The following is a 15,462-nucleotide window of genomic DNA, read 5'->3' on the forward strand; positions in this document are numbered from 1 at the left end:
TCCCATATTGCCTGGGATAGTCCTGCTATCCAATGTACCTGGACTTCTGAAAATGTCTCGGTTTGGATGACTCCAGTAATTGTAAACAGGAGCTAGAAGCTCATGAACAACTAATACATCTGGTCCGGGAGTAGGTTGTGGAGCGTGGTGGGAAGGGAGTTGGTAATTTTGATGTCAGTAAGTTGGAGCGTAAGTTTAATGCTCGTATGGAAACAGGAGATGAAGTCTGGAACTCACCTGAGGAGAGGAGTTGGGACCTTTGAAGTCTGTACTGTGGTGAATGATATGCTGCTAGATTCCCTTTCAGGAATAAAAGCCCCACCACACCAGTTGTTAGGAGTGCTGCAGATCACCCTTTGCTGCCCGCCCCTTTTGGAAATTGTCTTCCTGAAGACTTCATAGTTGAAGAAAAGAGCTTCAACTTTCATAGGGACAAAAAATGTTACGCTAGAATTCCAGACTCAGCTAAACTTTTTAAGACTCTCCTTATACAAATATAAAATATATATGGGAAATAATATGCTTATTTTAAATGCTTAATGTAATTGAATTTTATCCTCCCTACACAGTTACAGTAGAAATCATTGGCAATGATCAAAGACTAGTTTTATATCATTTATGGGGTCTCTTTTACAGGGAGTAAGACTGAGTCTCTGAAAGACTTTGTGACTTCCCCAGGCCTTTCGACTCTAGTTCCTCTGCTCTGTTTACCATACCACACAAATTAGAACCAACCGAACAACCGAAATACAAAGCATTGTAAACGTTAGGATTTTGTGAGTCCCAGATAGCACGCTAGAAATGAGGTTTTGTGTTTGAGGCCTAAGTAACTGAAATGTTGCCAGATCTTATTAAATTTTGCTTTGCAAATTGCTATGAAGCCATTGCCTTATTCTTATTTAACTCTTTGAGTTAAGAATCTTAAGTGAAAAGTCAGTTTGTTAAATTTGTGTGTGTGTTTTAAAACAGTAAATTTTAGTTTTAAGCGGATATGAGTCATGTTACATCTCTACAAGCCCTAAGTAACATAATAAAAGCAATAACTGGCTTAGTATTATTTTCAGTATTCAGTTGTATCCCTCATGACTTTTATTACCTGATTTATTGCTCTATTATTGGATGATTTTCATTCTTTGGAAGAACTTGAGTTGATGTTTCCACTTATTATTTGTCAAGCACAACCCTTCTTTATCAAAATAGACTATTTTTGTCTCACTAGTTAATTATTATTTCCTTTTAGTTGCCTTATATACATATTTGTCAAATTAATGTTAGCATTTCTGTTTTAAAAACCAATGCTGTAATTTCTAGCAAAATTCAGTATTTCTGGTTATACCCAATTTGTTTGCCTTGGATGTAAAAGTATATTTAGTTCTTTCAATTTTGCAAGTGAGAGCACTTTCTTAAATGAGGTCCAGAGTGCCATCAACAGTATTGGCACCTATTTTATTCCCTTTGGGGAAGATGAATCATTAATAACTGAATAGATTTCTTAATGACACCTAAGATTCTGAAACAGCTTTTGAAAAGCACAGAGGGTTCCACAGATGTGCTCAAGAAATTGTGGGGCACACCTAAGAAATAAGAAGACATTGGCTAGTAATAAATTGTATCTGTTTATTGTTTCAAGTATAAATGGCTTAACCTGAAGTGAAGAAGATTGTTCAACAATAATAAGACAAAAAATCAGTGGAAATACAAAAAAACTTCAATCCATCTACCATCTAGGAGACATTATATTCATACAAGATGAATAAAACATTTTGATTTTTAACTGAACTTTATAAATTATCTGGTTGTTCCATGCCGTATAAAAACTAGACAAAATTAGTAGCAGCATGAAAGATAGATTTGTATTTGAAACATGAAAATTTATTATTCACCAGGTACATTGTATTTGCTTTGACAAAATAAGTTCAACATTTAACCTTTACAAGTATGTAGGAAACCACTTTTTTTTTTTGTCATTAACTAATTCATTGTGTAGCATTCCCTTCTGGTGATTCATTTCAGTTCAATACCTATTAAGTTTCCACTGTGTAGCAGGCCCTTTGTTAGATTCTGGGGTCAAAAGTCCAAGACATAGATACCAAGAATACAACTGATTTAAAAAGGGCTTGCCAGTTGAGGAGAATATAGACATGCAAGCAGCCAAATACAGGAAAGGATGAAATATGCTGTAAGTAGAACTCAAATATCATATACAGGGTCCTGCAGAAGTAGCGCCTGCTTGAGTGTGGTGTGGTATTACTACCATATTTCAGGGTAAAAATATGTGTGTAATAATTCATAGTTTTAATTTGAACACTTCACCTAAAATGCTATATGGTATACTTGAGTGTGATATTGTTATGTCACAGAATCACATGCTTATGATTTTGTAATAAAAGATGTTGTAATGAAAAAGGGGTGTTACTTGTGCTGGACACCATACTGTGGTCATTCAGAGGGTAGGCTGATTAATGCTATCTGGGAGGATCTAAGCAAAGCTTTAGGCAGAAGGAGACATTGGAATTTGATCTGTGATGTGCAGGATTTTGATCCGTGATGTGCTTTCCAACGGCGGAGAATGAGTAGGTGAGCAGAGCAGATTACATTACCTTAGGCTACATTTTTGGATATATTCCAATATAGTCAGTTAAAAGAAAAATTTAAGGTTTGGGAACTTTCTTGGAAATAATGATATGTAGATACTGTTGAGTGCTTACTAGGTTCCTGACATTTTACTTAGGCTTAGTAAGAATTATTTCATTCAATATAATATGATATGATGTAGATATTATGATCCCATTTCACCGATGCAGAAACTATTACTCAGTGTGTTACAGAACTTTTGCTAAAGGTGACTTAGCTCATTAGTGCTATATTAGATTTATATCACCAGGTGACAAATAACCATAAGCTCAGTGGCTTAAAATGATTCCCACTTATCATCTCACAGCCCTATAGGTCAGAAGTACAGGCACAGGTTATCTCCTGCTCAGGGTCTCACCAAGCTGAAGTCAAGGTTTTAACCCAGGGTGATTCTTATCTGAGGCCTGGGGATATCTTCCAAGCTCTTTTGTTGTTAGCAGGATTCCTTTCTTCAGGGCGGTGCCTAAGCTCCCAGTCTTCTTGCTAGCTGCTGGCTGGGGACCACACTTTGCACCTAGAGGCTGTCCACAGTTCCGTGCCAGCTGACTACAACAGGCAGCTCACAGTGTTTGCTTTTTTCCAAGCCTTAGGGAGCTGATACCTCCCTCTAACTTCCAAATGCCTCTATCAACTGTTATGATGGAGTCTTATATAATGTAAGGCAATCACTGAGTGACAATCCCATCGCCATTTGGCATAAAACTTAACCTGAAAATGAGCTACTATTCCATCATATTCACAGGTCCCACCCACATGTGAAAGGAGGCAACTACGCAGGGTGTGTATACTAGGGGGCAGAAATCTGGAAGGCCCTCTCGAAATTCTGCTTACCTTGAAAAACACTGACCCTTTCCTAGGTTCTCAAAGACTCATCTCTTCAGGGCATCAGCTGTGTTCCCAAACTGCAACCTTGAAATGTAAATTTCACAACCTCATTAGGTCAAGCCCCAAACTGTATCTAAATTTCCTTAAAGTAAAAAAACAAACAAACAAACAACTCATCATCTAAATCATCTTAATGAGGTACAGATGGGGCTCCTACTATAATCCATAAATACAACAACACCTGGGGCTCAATTCCTCTCCACCTGTAGACCTACAAAATCCAAGAGGCAAGTTATCTGCCCTGAGCACTCCCAACATGCATGGTGAGACAGGCACAGGGTTATAGTTATAAACACTCTGGCTCCAGAAGAGATGGGGGAAGTTAGGGGGTAGAGGGATTGAGCAAAGAAGGTCTCCTGGACCATGGGTAACAGTGTGGTAATTTCTGGGGGGAGGGGGATATAAGGGGACTAAATGGTAATGGAAAACAATACAATGAAGATTAAATTTTAAAAAGTGGAGCGGGGGCAGGGGAAAATGGAAGGTAAAAAGGAGTCACTTGTCCAAAGCAGTTTCCTAATCCAGTTGGCAAATGGGAGTTTCTTGATAAATTTGTAAAGACTGAATAATTTTTTGTGACTTTTCATTCCACCCTTTGGGGACTTAATTTCATCCTCTAAGTCACCCTTCCTTTTTGTGAAAAGTAGCGCATGTTTGCAATTGAGTAGTAACTCATTAGTCTGCTTCCTGCAGTAAGAAAGTTGCATGTGTGTGTGTAGGGGGTGTGGTTTGAAAATCTCCTTTTGTTTGTATTTCTTCTGTCCTTTTCAGGTCAAGCTTGAAACTATCTGGGTCTTCCATAGCTTTCCATGGCATTTGCTTAACAAAAAAAAAGCTCCATACCTACAACTCGTTTTGAGGTACGCCCTTCTTTCTCTTTGGCTCCTCTTCTTAGAGGTCCTTTAGTTTGGTTGAGATCTGCATGGTTACTCCTTATCTCTTGAAATAGCTTTTGAATTGAATCTTTTTTGTTAATTTTATTTATTTATTTTTATTCAGTTACAATTGTCTGCATTTTCTCCCCTTCCCTCCACCCCACCCCAGCCAGTTCCACCTCCCTCCCCCACCTCTACCCTCCCCCTCGATTTTGTCCTTGTGTCCTTTATAGTAGCTCCTATAGACCCCTCTCCCCACTATCCCCTCCCCACTCCCCTGTGGCTATTGTTACAATGTCCTTAATTTCAATGTCTCTGGTTATATTTTGTTTGCTTTTGGCATTTTACTATAAGCAGCAGAAAGAACCTAGGCAGCACCTTCAGCGCAGTGCTTTACTTTTCCTCAATTGTATGTCCAAGTTTATCGATTAAAAAAGCTCAGCTTATCACATAACTGCAGGAGACAGTTCTGCTAAGCATTCTGCCATTGCAAAGATCTCTCTTCCTCTTTTTAAGAACAGAACAAGGTACATATAAAACCGAATTAATATCTCTGCACTTCCAAACATCCCCTCCAGATACAGAGGTGTGTATCCTTTACACTTTTTTACCTGCTCATATACATGTATAACAAAACATATATACATATTTGAAGTTTATTTTTTCTTTCCTTTCAAAGACACATTTCTTTGAATCAAGGTGTCAGCCAGCTGCCTCATTATTTGGAGACTCAATTAAGGACGTTTTTACTCCCCAACTCCTTTAGGTTCTTAGCAGAATTCATTTCTTTTTGGGGTGGGAGTGATGTCCGTGTTGTCCTGCCATCTGTCAGGGGGGAACACGTTAGCATTTAGAGGCTGTTCTCAGGTCCTTCTATGTGCTGTCCCTCCATTGGCCTGCTCACACTGCCAGTCTTTCTGACTTTAGGAATAGTCTGGTCTTTTTACGAAGGGCTCAATTAATTAGGTCAGGCCCACCTGGCTTTTCTACCTTTTAACTCAAAGTTAACTGATTAATAATAACTACTTGCAGGAGTGTTATCCCATATTCTCAGGTTCTTCCCACTTTCAAAGGGAGCACACTGTAAGAGATATGCACACCAGGGAGTGGGAGTCTTGTGAGCCATTTAGGATGTTGCCGGCCACTGCGGCATAGCTATAACCCAGCTCCAGAGGTCTTTTACTCTAAAGTTCTTTCCCTTACTATTATACTATGCTGCTATCTCCTATAGTTATTTTGAAGCACATTTCTTAATTTAATTTACCAAAGTCAGCACAGATATGTATGCTTTTTCAAAGAATCAGGCACATGCCGAATTTATTTACGTCCCACCAATGAAGAGGTAAATCCACATTTGTACAGAAATGTAGGCATTTGCCACAGAAACAGTTTACACGTGTAAATATAGTTATAGCCCATTTGAATTGGTACAGTTAATATAAATACTATTTTTCTCCCACCCAATCAATTCAATTGAATGAAATCTATTATGTTCCAACTAAAGAAAAGTAGATTGGTGTGTTACCTTGCAGCCTGTCGTCTGGTATGCTATTTGATTAGTAATAAGCAGTAAAGTTCAAGATACTATTTTTTTTAAATCTCCTTAAATTAACAAGGTGATTATAAGCATCTAGGTCAGATTCAGTGGCCCTTTGGTGCTAGGGACCCATGCTTCGTTTAATTATTGCTTAGCCATGCTAAATAAATGTTTTCCAACACGTACCCTCAGGTGGATCCTTGGCTGCTGCCATAATTCTAGCTAACATGGACAAGGGGAAGAACAGAGAGGGCCTGGTCGTTTCTGTTTAATAGAGTAACTGAAAGTTGCTTCCCCTCACATCCCATTTGTATAGGGCCTAGTCAAATTGTCACTCCAAGCTGCAAGGGACTCGAAGAAATTTGGTCTTTGCTGAGCAATGATAGATCCAGTCAAAATTTTTATTATATGGAAAAAAGGAAAATAGAAATTGGAGGACAATTAACAATGACTGCCACATGTTTGGAACTGCTGAGTTTCTAGGCCATTACTTAGGTTGTTATAACCAGTTTCGATGTATCATTTGAGGCTAGTCAAAGGCAGGCAAATAATAGTGCAGAAGAATCCCACAGAACATGAGAAGCTGAAGTTGTACTGGCTTGAGCTGACAAGTATCTTCAAGGTTCGAACCAAATAAACAGATGATAAAGATCAGTGGTCAATACAAAATGAATGGAAATTCTTTGCTTTACAAAGGACATTATAAACATCAATACGGTCTGAAGAAAAATGACGAAATATATCGAGTTGCCAGAAAAAATGTGTGATGCGGGCATCTGATTGTGTCAGGGGATGTGAAGAAGAGAAGATATGACCAGTCAGATAAAGGCATAGGAACACACTTGTGTGGGGGACAAATGCTGTTAATTTGATTTGGCTCTGATTCAGAAGACACTCCAGTTTCAGGGAACTCACACTCTGTGACAAAGAGAATGACTTTAGGTACCTCATTAAACTAAAATCCTACACATAATTAGATTGACATTTGTCTATAACCACTTGACAAAGCACATTTTTCAAGTATGTGCTCTATTTTTTAAAGTACTATATTTTTATAATTGTCATTTGTATGAGTTGAAAGATGTAACCACAGAATCAGTGTAGCTCTGGTACCTGTAAGGAATATAATCAGATATCATTTAATTATCCTTAAGAATTGTGGCCTGGCTATACTGGATAGTATGAAGCAGGAAATAGATTTCATTGAATTCCTGTAAGTGGTAAAGTGAGTAGGTAATGAGGTTATTGACTCAAACCAGACTGAAGATGATTTCTGCTAAAGTTTCTTGAGTTGAGAGGCATAGTGCTATCGGCCAGCTACATCTGGAATATATGGACTTGAATCTATGGTTGTTATAGTGACTAGAAAAGATGGCCCAATTTGTCCCTCAGTGCTATGGGAAAAATTCATCTGGATGTCTAACGTCCGTTTTTTAACTTTCACTCTGAAGAATTGGTGATCCCAATTTTCTTTTTCCCTTGGTGGAAAATTGTCTTTAAAATTCTGGAAGTATTATAATTGCAAATATAGATAATAAAGTGTAAATTATCATACAGACTTACTGTATTTTTGTTTAATCTAGAAATGGAGGGGTTGTGTTGATAATGCTTTAATCAGTTTCATTTGGTATTTTAAGAGAATTAGAAATAGTAGAGTGTTTGGCAGGTTAACTTTATTTTCCAACTAATGTGTATATGAGTACTTTTTTAGGACTTGCAATTAATAGGCCAAAAATTATAAAATAACTTTTCATATTATATTTCAGAGTTGAATACATTAGGGTTACTAACATTTAAATAATTGAGCAAATTGCTCACTTGGAGTAATTAAATTATTTTCAAAGAAAGTTAATATACTGGTAATATATTTATACATGAGTTGTAGTTGAAAGTATTTCAAAGAATTTAATTAACTAGTTTGTATATGGTAGAGATTATGAGATTTCAGTTTGTTTACATTAGGCTGATCATACATTAAACAAAAGCTCTCTTGAAAGATGTTAAAATTTACTCAATTTACGAAAAGGATAATGAACAATATAAGACATCTTAGAATTTGAACTTAAAGCCTTAAGTAAAATAAATTGTGAGTTTTTGACTTCATTAAGTTTAATATTAATTAAAAGACTCCAGATAGTTATAATTAATTTCTAGGTACAGAAGTAATTCTCAGGGTCACCAAAGTCTTGCACAGACAAATACCTTTTTAGGGGAAGCATAGTAATACTTACATTTTTAAAAACAAAAGTAATACCAATTTAAACCAAAGATGCAAATAAAAAGTGAACCTATGTGCACGTCCAAACACCCCTTCCAAAGCGTGTTCCAGTATACCCTTTCATACTTTTTTCTGCTAATATAAACATATACATCCATATGAATACATAGTTAATTTTCTCTTAAAAAAACACGTTTCTTTGGACAAAGATCTCAATTCACAAAAGAATTACAAATGGTCAATAAATCTATGAAAAAATAATCAAACTTACCTTTAGTTAAATAAGCATATATTAAGCTGAGCACATAATTTTTCCACTTCAACTTGGCAGTGGTTTACTGAGCACTGTTGGCAGGGTTGCTGATGTGAGAGGCCCACTACAACATGGGCGATGCCCCCAAACAGGCAGGTTCTCTGGCAGATAACTACTTAGAACATCCACATTCTGTGATCGAGTGTTTCTGTTTCTACATATTTATGGACAAAGATACTCGTCACAATCACACTGATAAAAAAAGTTGGAATAAATTAAATGTCCAAAGAAAGGACTCATTAAAAAATAATGTTTTTATCTGGTGAACTATGATGTAGCTATTAAAAACTGTGTTTTCAGAGTAATAGCATGAGGATATTGCTTATTGGAAACTAAGATACAAATCTATATATAAATTATATATATATATATATAAATAAGTTTATATACATCTATATAAGCATGTTTCTAATTAAAATTAATATTTAATAAGGAGATATATTTATAAAGTATAAAAGAAGTCATGGAAGTATTATAATTTTAATATCTTGGGGTGGTAGAACTACAAATTCTTAAATATGTATTCCTTAATTATCTCTATATATCCAGGTTTTCTTCAATGAGCATGAATTACCTTAGTAACCATAAACCAAAAAGATTTGCAATACAATAATAAAAATAATGGATATTTATGTGTTCATTAATTATATTCACTAATTCATAACTAAGCTTCTTTTAGCTGTGATGAACCATATTTATTTCATTGCTGTTTGGCTTTCTTTAGTTGTTGTATTTTTATTATTTATTTTTTTAATTTACATTTTTCCATTACCCTTTATCCCCCATAGAGCCTCCTCCACCCACAATCACCACACTGTTGTCATGTCCATGAGTCCTTTTCCCTTTTTGCTCATACCCCCACCCTTAACCCCCACCCCCCACCTGTAGCTGTCAACCTGCTCTCTATCTATGAGTCTGCCTCTGTTTTGGTGGTTATTTCAGTTTGTTCATTAGATTCCACACATATATGAAATCATATGGTATTTGTCTTTCTCTGACTGGCTTATTTCACTTAGCATAATATTCTCCAGGTCCATCCATGCTGTCACAAGGGTAAAATGTTCTTCTTTTTTATAGTTGAGTAGTGTTGTATTTTTAGATTATCTAGTTAGTTAAGTTTGGGGAAGGAAATCAGAACACAGTTTTCCAAATTCCAACCAAGTATTCTTTGCCTGAGACTATACTGCAAAATAAGAAGTCATTTGGAAAGTAACTAAAAGAAGCATCAGAACACTAAAAGTGGGGGAAAAGCTCAGTGCAAATATATTTGTACAAAAGTTTAAAATCTTAGGCTTATGAGAGTTTTTAGAATATTTTGAAAAACTGGTCATCCAAATAAAACAAGTTTGTCTGGGATGCAAATTTATAAACAAAATGGTTGTATGAAGTGAGAAAGGCATGAGTCTTTGTTTGCTTCGATATTATTTTTAACACATTGAAATATTCCAGTAAGTGATTTGAATTGCAGTTTAGGAACCAACTGAGTCAACAAAATAAATATGACAATTTGATGCCATTTGAGGATATTGGCTTTTTATAAAAGAAATTGTCTTGTAGAGTAACATGGTGATTCTGGCTCGAGTTGCACCTCTTTTTCTCCCTTTTTCCACCTGGATGGAGATGGTTGCCACTAGTTTCAAAGCACTTGCCAACTCTAACACCATGGGAATAATTTAAAAGGTGCAATGGATGAAATGCTTCAAGGTAATGGAGGCTTTTACAACTGTTTAGGGTACAAGGATATACTTGTACAGGTGAGCAAGAGAGGGAACATACAGATATATCATGCTAATTTAGCAATTTTCACAGTGATTTTAGGATCACTGCCAGAAGTTCATCAATCTATGCTTCCATTTTCTCTACAATGTCAGGCCATGGTGGCTGCTCAGCCTCTACTTGAATGTTTCTAGAGAAGGAGAAACGTCAATCTTTCCTGTGTTCCTAACTTAGGGTCACACACATAGGTGTGCCTAAACAAGTTTCAGGGGTCAGATAACACCTTAAAATTCTATGCAAATTTTTAGATATGTGAGTAGAAATTTTAGTCAAATTTCTCAAAGTGTCAGTGTCCTCAAAAGAATTAAGAATCACTGCAGAGGTTGCTGATTCCATTTTCAAACAAATCAAGTAATTGAAGAACAGATAAAGATGATAATACAATAACAATTTCTACCTTTCTATCCCCCACAAACCCCCTTGGAGACAATGAAGAGTAAGTCTACTCACTCAATCTATTTCTAGTCCTATAAATGGAACAAGTCATTCACCATTTTTTATGGAATGCCCTCTACTCTAACCACCCTCATTTCCTTAAGCATTTCCTGTCTGGTGACGTGTGCTTCATCACCACGTCCACGCTCTTTTATACACACTGCAATGCAATCATTTATTGACTGTTGAAGTGTCGTCTCCAGGTTGCAATGTTGAGCTGTGATCTAAACCAGAGAGGATTAACTTTTCTCCTATTCTTTACAATCATATTAATAAAAAAATGGTTACCTTTTGGAGGCATTCCCTAACAAATGTTTTCCTCCTTTGAAAATAAAGTCAAATAAATTTTCTATATGTTCAGATACACCATTTGTCATAGCTACATAAAGTGTGCTGAAATCCTGTACCCCCTTTCCTGCCCCAGCTCCCACGCCCACTGCACCTACTCTGTTCTATCACCACATGTTTGATTGTTTGACCTCATCCTCTGTTGAATCACTTTTACCTGCTTTTGACCTTTCATTGAAGTGAGGCTGGGTTCTTTGTTCATTTACGTTAGTGCTGACCTTAAACTAACCCTCCCAAATTTTATATCATGGCATGTGGAGAAATACAAGTCACACAGATATAAAATACTGAAGTAGGAATCTTAGTTCTATAACTTATTAATTGTATGAACTTGCACATTTAATTAACATCTCAAAGCATCAAGTTCTTTATCTTGAAAATAAAAATATTAATATCTAATTCATAGTGTTGTAAGAATTAGAAAAGATTATCTATACATAATTTCCTAAAATAGCTTTATTCTTTCCTCTTCTCTTCATTCAATTTTTAAGTATTTATAGTTTCATAATATTATATACATGTATAAAACTGATAAATGCTTAGCAAATTCTTAGGCTTTATACCATATACATCACTCTACCTTTAAAACTAATCTTCTATGGGTCTCCTTACCATTCATCTTTGGCTATGCTGATTTTCTTGCTATTTCTAAAACACCTAATACAAACTTCCATAAGAAGACATTTGATTGGCTATTCATTTTGTTTGTAATACTCCTTGCTTCCCTTCCACCTCCTCCAATAAAAAATAAGTATTTCCTCTCCTTTTTCATGTCTGTCTTTTTCAAATGAAGCCACTCTATCAATATTGCAACACATTCCCCTTCAAGATATAGGAGATAAACCTCTAAAATATCTTACCATGCCAGAAACCAAGGAAGCTATAAAAAAAATTCTGAGGTTGAAGATAGCTTCATAGTCAATAAGAAGAATGGTATGTAAAAGCAACTTCTATTTCTGGCTATTATGGAGTAACCTGTATTAGTCCATGTCTCCTATAAGGTATACATAAAGGCAGGATAAAAAAATGGTAAATAAGTAAATGCAATGTTTTAAAGTTAATGAGTGAACAGCCAAAGCAGCCAGTTTTTGAGAGCCTCATGTTTCAGAGAGGAATTTAGGTGAGCCAACTTTCTCCAACATTTTTTCCCGTGGAGTATACTAGCCATTTGGGGGGCACAGCACTGAGGTGAACAGAAAGTAATAGCCTAAAGCAGGGGTCAGCAAACCAGGGCGTGGGCCACCTCTGGCTTGCTGCGCACATCGTGCTCGTTGGTTAATTGCAGTGGATGCTTCTATATAAGACAGTGGCAGAGTTGAGTAGATTTCTTCTATTGTTTGGCATGTAAAGCAGAACTTACATCCCTCTTACAGACCTGGGAGGACAGATACTGGATTTTAGGGCTGCCAGCGAGAAAGGGTTCTGGAAAACACAGCAGTGTTTCAGCTGAGACCTCTGAAAGGCCATGTGCTATGAATAAGGGCAAACTCAAAAGAGACCAGTCTCCACAAAGCCAAGGCCAGCCTCGCTCCTGCTAGGTCCTCGATCGGATCAAGGTTCGTGATTTATACCAGTTCTTATTGACAACTTGAAGAAATCCTCTCTGGACTAAAATAATTTTACCCAAAATTTCTACAACTTTTCAAACTCAATCCCTGCATTTAATCAATAACTACCAGAAGCAACAGGACACAGGGAAAAAAGGAAAAAATAGAAAGGGACCCTAAAATGGTCAGGATATTGATGTTACCATGTATAGACCTTAAAATAACTGTGATTAATATATTTAAGAAAATAGATAAGGATAGTGATAAATTACCACAGAACCATAATGTACTCAAAATTTAAAAATTCTAAAGGTGAAAAATATCATTAATGAAATTGAAACACATTAGACATGTTTAGTGGTAGATAAAAACTATCTCGAGTAAAGCACTGAAAGAAAGAAGGATAAAAATACATATAGGGATGTAAAAGACACGAGGTCCAATGAAAAAGCTTAAGACAGCTGTCTTAGGGGCCTAACATAGAAGATAGAGATAGTGGGGTAGAAACAAAATTTGAAGAGATACTAGTTGAAAGTTTTTGTGTTTTAAATTATTATTATTATTAATGAAGGGTTTCACAAATTAATGAAACCCTGTGAATCCCAAAAGGGATGAATGAAAAGAAGCCATACCTATGTAAATCATAATAAATCTTCTGAAAACCTAAGACAAAGAGAAAAATTGTAAAACAGCCAGACAGACATTTTTAAAGGAGGTTCATTTCTCTCAATGGCACTATAGTAAGACCTACCGCTAACTATTCACCAGAAGCTGCAGGGACCCAGCTTCTAAATATAAATACAGAATACACAGAGTATAGAGGAACATGTTCTCTGTATGTCATTACGTACAAAGTCAGCCAAATACAGCATGTCAAAAATTTGCACGGCCTCTGACCTAGTTTCTAGACCATACAGAAGAAAAAAGGAGGAGATGGAGGGCGGAAGAGAGATGAAGGAGAAGGAAGAAGAATGGGTTATTTTGAAATGCATATTAATCAAATGAAATGTTCTTGTGTCCTGGTTTCAGTAAACTAAAACAAAAAGATATTTATGAAACAACTGAGGAATTTTAGGTGTAATAGTCCTATTTTAAATTATATTTTGTTAAAGCCCTTAACACATAGAAATGTGTACTAAACTATACACAGATAATAATGTGATGTTCGTAATTTCCTTTAATATAATTTAGTAGCAGTGTGGCTACACGGACAAATGGATGAGAAGCCAATTGATATAGGAAATCCATTATACTATTATATTTATATTTGTGTTTTTCTTTCATCCTTTGTATAATTAAAAGACAAAATTTTAGAAAGAAAAATATTTGCTTTTAGCTAGTTGAACAAAATGAGCTTTATATAAACACACACACATACAATGTATGTGAAACATATTGTGGAATTATTTTGTTATACCTAAGTCCTGGAACATGAAAAGCCAAAACAACAAGTTTAGGTTCCAAAGTTCTAGTCTCTTTATACAGACCCGGGATCATTTTCTTAAAATTTCCTCTCTCTTTCTAATTTGTGCTGTTGAAAGTGGTTCAAAATTCCCTCACTGAAATGCAATAATAGATATTTAGAAACCATTTGCACAGACTGTGCTTTATTTATACACCAGTTTAGAGAGGAGAAAGCCTTTTAGTGTACCTGTTCTAACCCTTAGAACTCCCTGGTGTGGCTTAAAGAAAAATGTCTTTGCCTCCGCTGAAGACACTCGTTTGGGGTCTGGGGTTTAGCCTTTGCTGATCCCTCTGCTGGGTGGTATTGTCCAGTGTTGGATTAAGCAAGCACTTAAGCAGCCTTAGGGATTATGGAATCTTCCCTCTATTTTCCAGTTCCATTGCCAGTTATAATGATTTTTTTTCAGAGAAAATTACTGATTTACTACCACCACCTCCTCCCACTGGTTTTCTACATCCTCCTTCCTTCACACACTGTGGGTGGAAACTGCTTTTAAGCCCTTAATGGATGACTCATCCCTCCATATCACGTGAAATCCTCCCCTTCATTTGAACTAGTAAACTGCAACGCAGCCATTTTTCCACAGACTTACAAAGGGATAGAGGGCAACCCACACCTTTTTAAAATTATACTTTATTTTGAGGTAATTGTAGGTTCACATGCAGTTGTAGGAAATGATATCCTTTACACCATTTTCCCCAATGCTAACCTTTTACAGACTATTTAGTACAGTATCGCAACCAGTATATTGCCATAGATACAACCCATCAATCTTATTCAGCTTCCCTCAGTTTTACTTGCATTCATTTGTGCATATGTATTTAGCTCAATGTAATTTTGCCACACGTATAGGCTAACCCACACATTTTTACTCGTATGCTTTTGTACAGATACTGTGTCTTAACTGAGGTATTATAAGAATAACAGCTAACACGTATAGTGTTTAATACATACCCAACAGTGTTACTTCTAAAAATTGCTTAGAATGTAAGTATGATTTATTATCTCCATTTTAAAGATAAAAAACTGAGGCATAGAGGGGTTAAGTATCTCAGTCCTGTGTCACACAGTGAACCAGGGGCAGAGCTGAAACCTGAGCATGGCATGCTGGTCCTGTGTCTGTGCTCTTAATCTCTGCACCATATGCCCTGACAAATTACTTCGTTTTTCAGCTTTTCCATATTTTCTAAATAGACACTAAATATGAGGTTTTTGAGTCAACATCTCTATTCAATATATTATTTAGTTCTGCTTCAGAGAAGCTATTTTCTGTTGACTGGAAGTTCAGATCACAACCTGGCCAGCACCTAGCTAGCTATAATACCCTGCTTTATTGGAGCAGAATTAAATGAGATCAGGCAAGTCACTTGTCTAGCACAGTGTTGGAGAGAGAATACTGAGAGTTATTTGCCTTGTCTCCCCCTTGAAT

The 15,462-nt window shown here is 36.2% G+C and overlaps 1 protein-coding gene across 2 annotated transcripts in view; it reads left to right on the forward strand.

Moving 5' to 3' along the window:
• Positions 1–15,462, forward strand: part of CFAP299 (cilia and flagella associated protein 299) — a 498,584-nt gene that overhangs the window by 362,794 nt on the left and 120,328 nt on the right. The window lies entirely within an intron of this gene.

This window comes from Desmodus rotundus, chromosome 4, assembly GCF_022682495.2.
Source record: "Desmodus rotundus isolate HL8 chromosome 4, HLdesRot8A.1, whole genome shotgun sequence".
Classification (NCBI taxonomy): Eukaryota; Metazoa; Chordata; class Mammalia; order Chiroptera; family Phyllostomidae; genus Desmodus; species Desmodus rotundus.